The 11,833-nt window shown below is 42.9% G+C and overlaps 1 long non-coding RNA gene across 3 annotated transcripts; it reads left to right on the top strand.

Moving 5' to 3' along the window:
• The first annotated feature begins 2,285 nt into the window (after positions 1-2,285).
• LOC107311536 (uncharacterized) lies at positions 2,286-10,802 on the top strand. 3 transcript variants are annotated; one of them, XR_014944009.1, is made up of 3 exons: positions 2,286-3,460; positions 4,125-4,338; positions 6,023-10,802. It is a non-coding gene; the product is annotated as an uncharacterized LOC107311536 (long non-coding RNA). The 3 variants fall into 3 exon arrangements; XR_014944010.1 differs by having other exon boundaries at positions 6,057-10,802; XR_001554127.3 differs by lacking the exon at positions 6,023-10,802 and having other exon boundaries at positions 4,125-4,534.
• Positions 10,803-11,833: the final 1,031 nt, after the last annotated feature.

Consider the following 11,833-nt stretch of genomic DNA (forward strand, 5'->3'; position numbering starts at 1 on the left):
GGGAAGGACATCTGGTGTATAAGAGAGTAATTTAGAAACAGTGCTTCAGTCTGAATGATTTAATCATGAAAGTGGTTGTAATTGGAAATCATCTGCCCATGACCAATGTGATACTATTAGGGCAGAATGCAATGACTTCTGAGCACTTTGGATAAATACTCCCTGACATTTCAAGAGCCAAAGTGAAGTGAAATGGCCTGGCTGTCTCTGACGAGTGGTTCAGAAGTCATTTTCTGGAAGAGGCCAGATTGACCACGCAGCAGTGGATGTGTGATGGTTGCAGCTGTAAGCTTAGGCTTGTGCCTTTCATTCAATTGCTGGGAGCTGGGTACTACTGCTGCAGAAGAATGCTGCCATAAAAGAGACATGCACAAAAAGAGTAGGAAAGGGCAAATACATCACAGAACTAACCTTGAATAATACTGTTTGCATTGTTGCTTCAGGTATATACTTTGTAATTTTGCACACTGGAAAGTGTTGCCAGAGCACTGCTGTTAGCTCATGAGCAGTTAAAACAAGGAAATATTTTAATTTCAATCAGGATCCTAGCTTACTGAAGAATCGTTTAGCAACTGTGAAAAGCAGCTTGCCATACATGTATTACTTATAGGCCTGGATGACTTAGGAGGAAGAAGAGCAAAGATGTACACCTGGAGAATCTGCAAGGAGAGACAAATGGTATCTATTTCTGTTTGATGAATAGTGCCAAGTACTTCAGCCATCATTCTGACTCACATCTGAGTTTTTCCTGACCCTTAAAGCTTCTCCCTTACACCACCTGTATCCCTTGATTCTATGTAAGGTTCATGCTTGACAGCCACCTTTAGACAGAAAGGCAGGTTGACAATGGCAAGGCTGGGCTTGGTGAGCATCCCATTTGCCACCAGTCCACCTCTAGCTGGTCCTGCTGCTTGGCACTTGGTCCTGCCACTGCACTGTGGGCAGCTTGTTTGCTGCCTGAAAAAGAGCAGCAAAACATATGGGGTAGTTTTTCTTTAATTCATTGGCTGGATATTGGGTGACAGCTTAAGGGATGGAAGGAAACATAAAACAATGACTCAAAATTTGAAAAGTTCTTCAGCAGAGGCATTGTTTTTATTTTGCATCTGATATTGAGCAGTTTGAGGACGGTGGGAGATGAACTCCTTTGTATGCAGACTGTGTGAGAAGCACTGTTTTCAGTGGGAACATTCAGCACTACAGAAATTTCTGCATCATTTTTTCCCCCAAATTTTTCAGTTCTTTAAAAACCAGTTAAACAACCTGGAGTATTTTTAATGTGAAGAATTTTATGATAACAGTACATTTGAAAGCAATAGTCTTTGGGATAAAACAGCTCTATTTCAATAATTAGAACTATTGAAAGGCAAAGGGAAATTGAAGCTTTGGCTGACATTTTCAGAACTAAATGAAAAGTGTTAAGAGGTGAGTTATATTTGCCTAATTCCTATAGGAAAAGGTAGCTTGAATATACTCTAGATTTTAACTAGTCTTTTTCTACTGCCTCAAAATCACTTCTAAACAGCCTCAAAGCCTATTGACTAGTTGTGAGACCTTCAAGTGCCCCAGCCTGGCCCCACCAGGACCTGAGGCAGAAAGGAAGGTGGAACTGCAGAGAAGTTGTTCAAGGATAAAATCAAAGGAAAGGTTACCAGGAATGAAGCCTTTTGTCTGTAGGCAATTGATTGTTGGTGAGGACTGGTACAGTGACAGCTCATCGCCTTTCATCCCCTTGCCTAGGTTTTCAAGTTCTTGGTTGCTGCTTTGATAAAATCCATAGACTGATAAAAGGCTTTTGTTGAACTAATGTTCTACGATAAGATATAAAAGATATTTTTGCTGAAAGCTGGAAATGATTGCTTCACAACAGATATTTCAGTCATTGCTAGATACAAGGTCTTCATCTTTATTATGACAGGCACATAAGATACATCTGCTTTTACACAGATAGTTCTGAATGTCTGAAAATGTTCAATTTAGAGACACAAACTGGAGCAGGCTGGTGGTGATTCAGGTTACTTCCGTGCCATAGTTCACACCTTATGATCCCCAACAACTGGTTCAACAGCTGCTGCATTGCAGCCCCCAGGCACCCACCAAGTTCTCAGGAGCTCCCACTCCCTTCTTCATTCACTGCACGTGCACTGAGCTCTGCAGTCTCCAAAGGTCCCAGTGCAGAGCTGTTCCGCTGTCTTTGAGTGCCCAAAGTTCATAAAAAGAAAAAAAATAATCAAACTTTTCCTACTTTCCCTCCCCCCCCCCCCCCCCCCGTGTGCTTGATGAGATCTTCTCTGCATCCAAATCAATAATGAAACTGATGCTGCTTTCAATGGACCCATAGTTTTACCCAGAAGCATTACCCAAATTAATTCAAGAACTACCCCAGTAACTCCCAAAGCACTGCCATACATTGATCTGAGTTGCAGAAAATGTTGCAAAATCCCATCCTTTGGGAGATTTAATGAACACAATCCGCCTACTCCAGTTGTGGTCTCTGAAGACCCCAAAGGATTTTTCCCTTCTTATTCTGATAGCTCCTAGCAACAGCGCTTCTGCTTTCTGTCAGTAAAGCATCTGCTCTCTGAACCAACATGTTTCCACTATTTATAGTTCCTAAAAGTCTTTGCTAACTGTACATTCCTTAAGAAATGCCATCATATGAAGCCTGATTTGCTGAGTCCAATGTTCCCCTTCCTTTGCCATATTGGATTACAAACAATTACACCTTTAATCTAATGTAATATGAAACAAAGGTCACACAATCATTTACGCAGTGAGCAATTGCACTGCATGAAGTATCTATCTGCAATATGGGAGTCTGAAGTTTGGATCAGCCTGTGGCTTCCCAAAACAAGAGTCAGAGAAGCTCACGTTAAATAGAGTACTTTCATTGATGCCAAATATTTAAAGAAGATCTCCTAGGGAAGTTCTCAAAAAGAATAAAATCCTTGAAATCTTTCTAAATAAGGCTCCAAGAACCTGTTAAGAAATTGCTGCTCGGTTTTCATATCACCAAGTAGGAGAAAAAAAATAATGGGATGATCATGCTTGCTCAGAGTAAATATCCTCAATGAACCTTTCAGTGGTCACTAAGCATTATTCTATCCCCTCCTCCACCCCATTTCCTTACTACCACCAAACTTTGTTCACTGCAAGGAAGAGGCAACTGTATGGGAGTGGGTGGCTGCAGCAGGCCTTGAAGCTGGCCCAGGATTCATGGCTGTATGGGAAACTGGTAATCACAGCCTGAACCTCTGATTAATCAGCTGAGGCAAGTGTCAGGTCAGCTGTGGGAGCACAGGTGAGGGTAATTCAGCTGTGCTCCCGGAAGGGGTGGATCTTGACTCCACCTCTTCTAGACTTCATTTAAGGGCTGACCACCACTAAGGCAGCATCACTTGGAGATTGCTTCTCTGTGGAGATTGTCTCCGTGTTTTCCAGACTGAAGGCTTCTATACTGGTGAGTTTTTCCTATGCATAGCCTTTTGGATATTTATAACCATCCTTCTTGTATTATTGCTATCTTTGTATTATTTTCACCTTACAATGGCAGTGTGTAGTCTCCACATAATCCAAAGATATCAGCGCTGTTCATGGAGCCACAGTGTAGGATGTCATACTGTGGTGTTTTATTAATAATTTGATTGTGAAAACAGCTAATATTTTAGCTTAATCTCTGACAGAGTGATAGCCCAGTTGGCTAAGTACACAAAACTTCATATGAGTGTACAAACCTCTCCAGAAAAGAGAGGAGTCTGAGAGATTTCTGGCTTTTCTTACTTCTGTTTACATCAGAAGAGTCTCATGGAAGATCTGTCCCTTTCTATTCCTGTAAATTTCCTACTGGTTAAGGCCAGGTTTTAGAAATGCAAAGACAGTTAAATGCTGTTGTTTTGAACATCTTTGGGAATTTTTGTAAAGGTTTGGGATTTCTTAGTGATTCATTCTCCCCTACTCAGGTAACAGAAAGCACATTGCTGCAGGGGAAGGAAAAACGCAGATAAAACAGAGGATGTCTCATTTGTCTCTCTGGACAGTGGAATTTCTCTCAGGAGTGCTTGTTCCATTTTTGTACTGGTACAAATTTGGTAATTGAGCGAATACTGTGGGCTTTGGTTTCACAGGATGGGAATAGCTCACAGCAGCCGAACCATGAGCGGCGGAACGCTTTGCTGAATGGGAGTTTTCATCATGCTGCCACGCTGCTTGACCTCCAAATGCATCGACACACTGCAGTATCACTTAGACTGGGAAAGAATGTCGCTGTGCTATTGCCCAGGAGATTCAGGAGGATCCCATTACAGCTATGCAGTGCCTGTGTGTAATGGCAAAAAGCAAGTATGTAAGAAAACACAGTCTTAACTTAAGGACCCACTGCAGTCCATCAGATAAACCCAGCATTTAAGGATAATACAAACGCCCATTGTCATCCAGGCACGCTCTTTACTTCTTAAATGCTGTCTGCAGTATGGTCTGCTCCTTTCTCATGCAGTTATCACAGCTCTGAATGATGCATTAAAATTAGTCTTTGTAACCCCATTTTATTTCTTTTGTCCTTTAAAATTATATACTACTAATGGATCAGAGGAATGCTGCTGGTTTTCAACTTGAAGACATAAAAAAAAGCCTAAAGATATATATTAAAAAATCCAGGCTTGCAGAGCAGATACCTTTTTGCTTTATCAGCTTCTACGCCTGGAAGGAAAAAGGATTCTCCACCCAATGATTTGGCCTCTTCGCCAGCTGTCTGGGCTGAGGAGATGAACCCTACTCCTGTGCAAGGCACTTGGGCTGTGCTACCCTGCATAAGAGCTGTTGCTTGGTTTTATAGACTGCAAAATGTCCCAAGGGTGGACTGGCCCAATCGTTTCCTGGCTAGCAAGAAACAAAGGAAGGAAGGCCCTTTTTATGGAGGCAGTTCATCGATCAGTGGGATGCTGTGTTATGATGCACCACCAGGGAAGGAGGGCTCTGAGGGTCCACAGGCAGGAACAAAAGAGTACAGCTGCACTCATATTCTGTCCCAAGTGAGGCAGAAAATGGTATATACCTACCCCTCAGTTTCTCTCCAGGTCAACTTCTAAACAAAGCTGTAGCAGTTTACTATCCTGTTATTTTTGCTATGGCAGAAAGCAAGAACAAAATGGTAAGGACTTTGCTTGTGGCTGTGCAACAAGTCAGTCACCAGCAAAGAATCCATCACCGTTTCATAGGTAGCTTTATAAACAGACCTTTTGGAACGCAGCAAGAAGAGATAGCCACCTCTCTGCCCTCAGTGAGAGCAGAAGTGCAGCCATACCAGCTCCTTATTCCTGTATAGAGCAGTAGTGTTTGCTGGCTTTGTGCATCCTGTAAAGTGACTGGCCTGAAATACAGCATTTAAGGGATTAAAAAAAAAAAAACAATTACCTGCTATCTAATGTAACTTTGCTGTCCTTACAGACCAGCAGCGTCCTCAGCTAAAGCTGATAGTGGTACAGATCTCTGCAACAGAGTCTCTGTGAAATGCACACAATAGCCCGATAAAATACTAACATAGGAGTAGGCAGACATAAAAGGGCCATATATTCAAAATGCATAAGTCTTGATTTGCACCAATAAAAGGCACAGGGCCATGCATCTTACAGGAAGCTGTACATGCATAATTCATACCAGTGAACATAAATGGCTGCTTGCATATGCATATACCTGTTTTCATATGCCTTTACCAATACACTGGAGTAATCGTTTGCCCATAAATGCACATGCATCTTCAGATATGAGATTGGAACGTGTCCCCTGGCATCTTTACACATATTTCTGTTTCTTCTCCCTGCTCTCTCAATTATGCCTTGTAAGAGGTCCTCATAAATCTCCACCTTTCTGCTGTGTTTTTTTCCCTCCCATCACCCTTTTTATAACCAGGCCTGCAGATCTTTGTTATTTCTGTGGCATTTCCAGTGCTGCTTTCTGAAAAGTCAACTCAGTCTTGTCTGTTTTTAACCAAGTGACAATGTGATTATCACTTCTCTCTTGGTCTCAGGCCATGCCCTGACCACCTTGCTTTACTTAATCAGCACAAGCCACCCCCAAACTAGATGTCTGCCTCCCTGGACTCCTGTCACCTGAGCATGCCTTGTTGTGCGAAGGACTGCAGTCAGAAGCATGAAGATGAGGAACATCCAGCATGCAGGTAGCAGCAGCACTGCTCTCAAGGCTGCTGTAGCCTCTTTAGTAGTGATGCCTTCCCCCTGTTTACTTTTGGCCAGAGATATAGTCTTTCATACATGTTTTGTATGTACCTTAGCATCATTTTGTGCTTGCTTTTCAATGCAAAATTCAAAATATACAGTGAAAATCCAGGGCACGCACTTACAGAGAGGCTGTGGACAGAGTCAGCGTGCAAGCAATGCTTATACTGGGATCTGGCACTCTATCAGCAGTGCTTGCTCCAGAACTGGCCTGCCAGCTACCTCTCCCTGGCTTTTGGATATAGTTGGGTTGGCAGATCCTGTGCACTGTTTTGTTGTGTAGCAAAAACCAAGAGAATGGCAGGGTTTTGGCCCCAGACTGGTGGTCCTGTGGGTGGGTTCGTGGCATCTGCAGGGATGGGCGGCTGTGATACAGGATGAGAGAACAAAAGCCAAGGAAAAGAAGGAAATCCTCCAGTCTCCAGTACAGATGCTGAGGAATGTGTACCATAAACCAAACCCAGATGTCTTGACTGATGAGCAAGCGCTATCTTTAATCTCTTATCTTTCTAGCTTTGAGTTTCATCATTTGCTAAGTGCCCCTATCCTTACACTAGTCTAATGATTACTTTCTCCAAAGGGTTGAGGCGTGATTCAGAAGCAGAACGGTGACTCCTCACATCAGATTGAGTTACCGTCTGTCTCACACACACTTTAGCTACAAGCTGCCAAATAGCTTCCACATCTGAAAAACACAGCTGGCACCCAGCTTCGAAAACACCGCCACAGCCACCAGCGAGAAGGTAATTCAGGACAAGGAGCTGCCTTCACTGACAGCACAGTGCTGCAGAGATGCAGTGACTATGGCTCAGATTTAAACTGCTTTTTTTAATATATTTGAATCTATGTGACACTCTAAAACACCATATAAATGTAATGCTTTTATGTAGGAATGTTACACGTCACCACTACACACGCTCAAAGCAGCATCATGTCAAGGTGAAGGAGGTAGTGCAGAGAACCATTAAGTGCCATTTCATGTACGCGCAGGTGGTTCATTGGAGAGAGAAAAATGGAGATGTCAGGGGGGATGAGTGATGGAGGCTGCTGGCAGGCAGCAGAGCCCCAATCTCAGCCACAGTGTGCCTGGGGGAGGAGAGCAGTGCTTGTCCCTGCTTCATCTGCACTAATTTAGTCTCCATACTGAGTGTAAAGTGAGAAAAAAGTGAGATACCTGGATTATGGAATTAGCTTGGCTCCCATAGAACACGGATAGAAATGTTTCAGCATGGCTAATATTCATGAAGCCTTTCAAAGACATGAACGAGATGCTAAGTTGTATTAGTACAGCTCCCTCAGGATGCAATAATTTACGTGCTTGCAGGTATCACCAGTCACATGGTACCACTGGTTGACTGATACCCCCTGATGTACCTCCTCAGGGAGGCATCCCCTTAATGTAAGTCACTGAAACTCCCTGAGGGAAAGTGAGATGGGGGATGTGACATGTGGAGACGTCTGCCACCCACCAGAGCATCCACAAACAGATATTGGAGCTGCCAGAAATGTGTGCCTCAGCAGCATGAGGAGCAGGAGGTGGTCACAGCCTTAACTCTGCTGGAGACACTGTTGTCTGTGGTGGCACTGGCAGAATGGAAGTGGAGGTAATTGTCTTTTGGAGCATGGTGCTTTCCAGCTGCTTTATTTGAAAAATGTAACAACTATATAGGCTCACTCTTTCACACATATTTGCATATAGGCTCACACACACATATAAAGAGCTCTTTCCAGCACAGGGGAGAAAGCAAGCCAGGCTGCATGAATGAATAATGAAATGGAAAAGTTGCCCAGGGATGCACTCCCAGACAGCTGTGGTCACTGTGACACTGCCATAGAAGCATCACCTTCTGAATACAGAGATTTTGGATAACAAAGAAAGCCTTGTAACTGACTTGGGTATTTATCTTTAAAAGCAAACATTAATGCTATTTCAAATGTCAAAATAGAGCCACATCACCTGTTTGAGCTTTTATCCTCCCGCCAGGAGCATCCCTGCAGCCCCAGCCAGGAAGGTGGCTGCTCCATGACACTCCTCTGCCAATGCCTCCTCCAAGACCCTGGGAGCCAGGAACCTGCTCTGCTGGCAAAAGCTGACTGAAGAGGCTGAGATGTGCATGCACCCCCCTTCTCTGAATGAACAACAATTCAGCTGAAAAAATATTTTTAAAAGCTATACCTTCCTTTTCTTATTCTCAGCCAAATGTACCAAAAGATGTGGCAGCAGGGGAGCTCTAAGTTGAAGATAAAGACATCCTAGCTGGGTGCCCCAGGCTCTCGCTCCCTTCCCCATGGGTCTGCAGGATGTTGCCTGGAGGGGCAGGCCCCAAGGCACAACCCCTTCTGATCTCCTTGCAGGTTCTGTAGTGCCACCTGTATCACCTGGTGGGGATCCTTCCCCACAATCTGTCTGCCAGAAGGAGGGAGATGTCATGTGGGAGCTTCATGTTTTGCCCTTAGTAGAGAATTATCCATGCTTATTTGATTGATAAATAATGAGATTTCATTCATTAATGTCACAGGCAGCTCTGAGGAAAGCAACTGATGCTGCTGGGAGGGATGCTGCTTCCTTGAGTCAGGCCACTTTTGGTCTTGGGCATTGCTGTGGGTAATGCTGTGCTTGGTTTCAAAGGCAGCATGCAGTAATGGGAGCAGCAGTGTACAGTGGCCTTGGCTAATGTATCTCACTCTGGGCATGAAACGCATCCGACCCTGAGACCAGACTCCTGCTCGCCAAGAATTCATGCTGCCAATAATGCTGTTAAGAGAGGAGTGATTGCAGACTCTGAGCATTAAGGCAACTATGACTGAACTCAAATCATGCACTAAATCAATGTAAATACATCTATGCTAACTTGCCCAAGCATGTGCCTAGAACTTACCTATATACTGACACATTTTCAGTATTGAAATCAGCTGAGTCTGCCCATTTCAATCTAGCAAAGCTGCTTTGGCTTTGAGGGCTTTTTTACCCATACATCGTGGGTAAAACAAGCACTGCCTCCCCTGTGTAAAGATGTTCCCCTACTGGATAGAATAACCTGCTGGCAGGGCTTTTCTGCCTGAGGAACTCATGCTGCCATGGAGGTGCTGGTGTGAGATGACATGTACCCATAGCCACAGCAGCCACAGCCACCCCTCAGCTTCTAGGGGCAGGTGTCATTTCTGCAGGGTTTGGTTAGCACAACCACCACCACAGGGAATGAACTGTGCCACTGTGAGGCACCTCTCTACAGTATGCTCATGTCCACAAGAAAGGCTGTATTCAAACAAGTGTTTGAGTAAAATAGAGATCAAGCTCCAAGCCTAACCAAGCGAAGCAGTTGTATTGCTACAAAACCCCTGTGAAATTAGATTAGAACAACCTATTTCAGCTCAGCTTGAACCACAGCTTTCCTGGGTTTGGCCAAATTGAATAAATCTGCTTCAAATAGGTTGTCGCACTGATTTCATGCTGCCTTAATTAGACAGTTTCAAATCAAGGTGACAGTTAAATCAGTGCAAGATAATGTGTAGAAACAAAATTATTATAATCAACACATAAGAAGCAGAAGTAAATCGTTTTGCTGCACTAACACAGGTCATGTAATGGACTGTGTTACAAAGTATAACAATTATTAGAACTGAAGATAAATATTTATTTGCATAGACGTTTTACTTCATATATCCACATGGCTTCCATGACCAAACCTTGCTTATTTTTAATCCAGTAACACTGGCTGATGTTACTTTCCTCCCTACAATTGAAGATGTTCTGAAATTCTTACCCATACAACAGTTGATGTTATAGTTCTCCTCATCCATCCCACACTATTGCCTGACACCAGCTACACTGCGCTGCCCCAACGTGGGGTGCTTTCTCACCAGCTGTGCTGCCTGATGATTTCTTTCTTCCTTCCCTCCAGAAGCAGGCAAGATTTTCCTGCACATCCTGTCATCCTGAAGAAGATGGGAAACCCATTGGATCATCCCAGAAGAAAACTTTCTTCTAATTTGTAATTTGAAAAGGTTATCCTGAACTTTTCTCTTTGAGAATACATTCTGAAAGTGGTGAAATCCTATAGCTAAAAAATGCCATTGACTGCTGGTGCTCTGGATACAAAAAGGAGCTTCCCAGGTCAGGATGTAAAGACTAACATTGACAGCTCCACAAGACAGTCTTGCTTTGCCTGGCATGCCAGATTTATTTTATATAATTCCTATTTCAGATATCTTCAAATATTTCCTCTGCTTTGGTTAAACTACTGACACACATAATGCATTTTTGCATTTTTGGATGGAAGCAGAACATTCCTGAGTAGAGAGGGTGCCAGACTGAAAAGCTGTCTTAAAAAAATACTTAATATTATTGGACTATTAAAAGTGAATGATTCTGGCAGTTTAATTGCTATTTCATAATACTCCGTGTTTACTTTTTGGATTTTGCCTAGATTATGTAAACAGACATCAGGTTAATTTTTACTTGCAGCTAAACATTTTTTTCAACCACTGCCAATCTTGGCTCCTTTGTGCTAACACAGTATGTCAGTGTGAGTATTTGTAAGCATAACAAAGATTGTGAAAACCTAAACAGAATAAGGAAAGGGGAAGGGAAGGGAAGGGAAGGGAAGGGAAGGGAAGGGAAGGGAAGGGAAGGGAAGGGAAGGGAAGGGAAGGGAAGGGAAGGGAAGGGAAGGGAAGGGAAGGGAAGGGAAGGGAAGGGAAGGGAAGGGAAGGGAAGGGAAAAAACATATCCACTAATCACATTTTTATTTTCTTTAAAAGCTCACTCTGACACTATATTCTATGGTGTCTTTTTATGACACCAAATTTTGGGGTGTCATTACTTCGTTTGATTGTGCAGAATAAGATTAGTCAGAAGCCCCTAGAAAATAACTTTCAAATTAAATAAAAATTACGTGGAACAATATTTATTCTGTGCATTTGGAGTTTCATTTTTTCACTTTGACTTCAATACCAACTGGATCAGAGCCTGCGATCTTTTTTTTCTCTGAAAAACAGGTGGCATTTTAAAATCAGAGCTCTTCCAGACACCATACAACTCCTCATATTGAAGTTTAAAGGTATACATAGTGGCTCTACACTCACTCACATCTATACAGTCTTTAGCAATCCCACACCACCAAAAATACTTGCAATGTCTCCTACTCATGAGATGTCTCCTACTCGTGTTATGTATTTGTAACAGCATTATCTTGCTAGACTACTTCTTGCCTACATGTTTTTAATCTAATGGACTGCTCCTGAATATTTCCTCCTTGGATGGACATCATGGGACATTACAATATGACACTGCTCTGTAACTAAGGATGCTCCCTGAAAGGCAGATTACTTAGCCATTTAGTCCTCCTCCATTGTACTTGCCTCTTGCATCAGGTTTCAATAAACAATGACTAAATTATTCATCTCCTTCATTTGCTCAAGTGCAAAAGTGTTGACTCGTATTGAGTCTAGACACGCTGGAAAACTGGCACAAAGTAAACATCTGCTGAATTCACTGTGCTTTCCCCCTCATGTAACTGAGGAGCTGAAGAACAAAGGAATATAAAAATAAACATTTACATTAACTCATCCAGTGTCTTTTATCTGAGCAGTCTTATCACCTG

The sequence above is a fragment of the Coturnix japonica genome, chromosome 3 (genome assembly GCF_054131305.1).
Source record: "Coturnix japonica strain WE chromosome 3, WE-NBRP24, whole genome shotgun sequence".
NCBI lineage: Eukaryota > Metazoa > Chordata > Aves > Galliformes > Phasianidae > Coturnix > Coturnix japonica.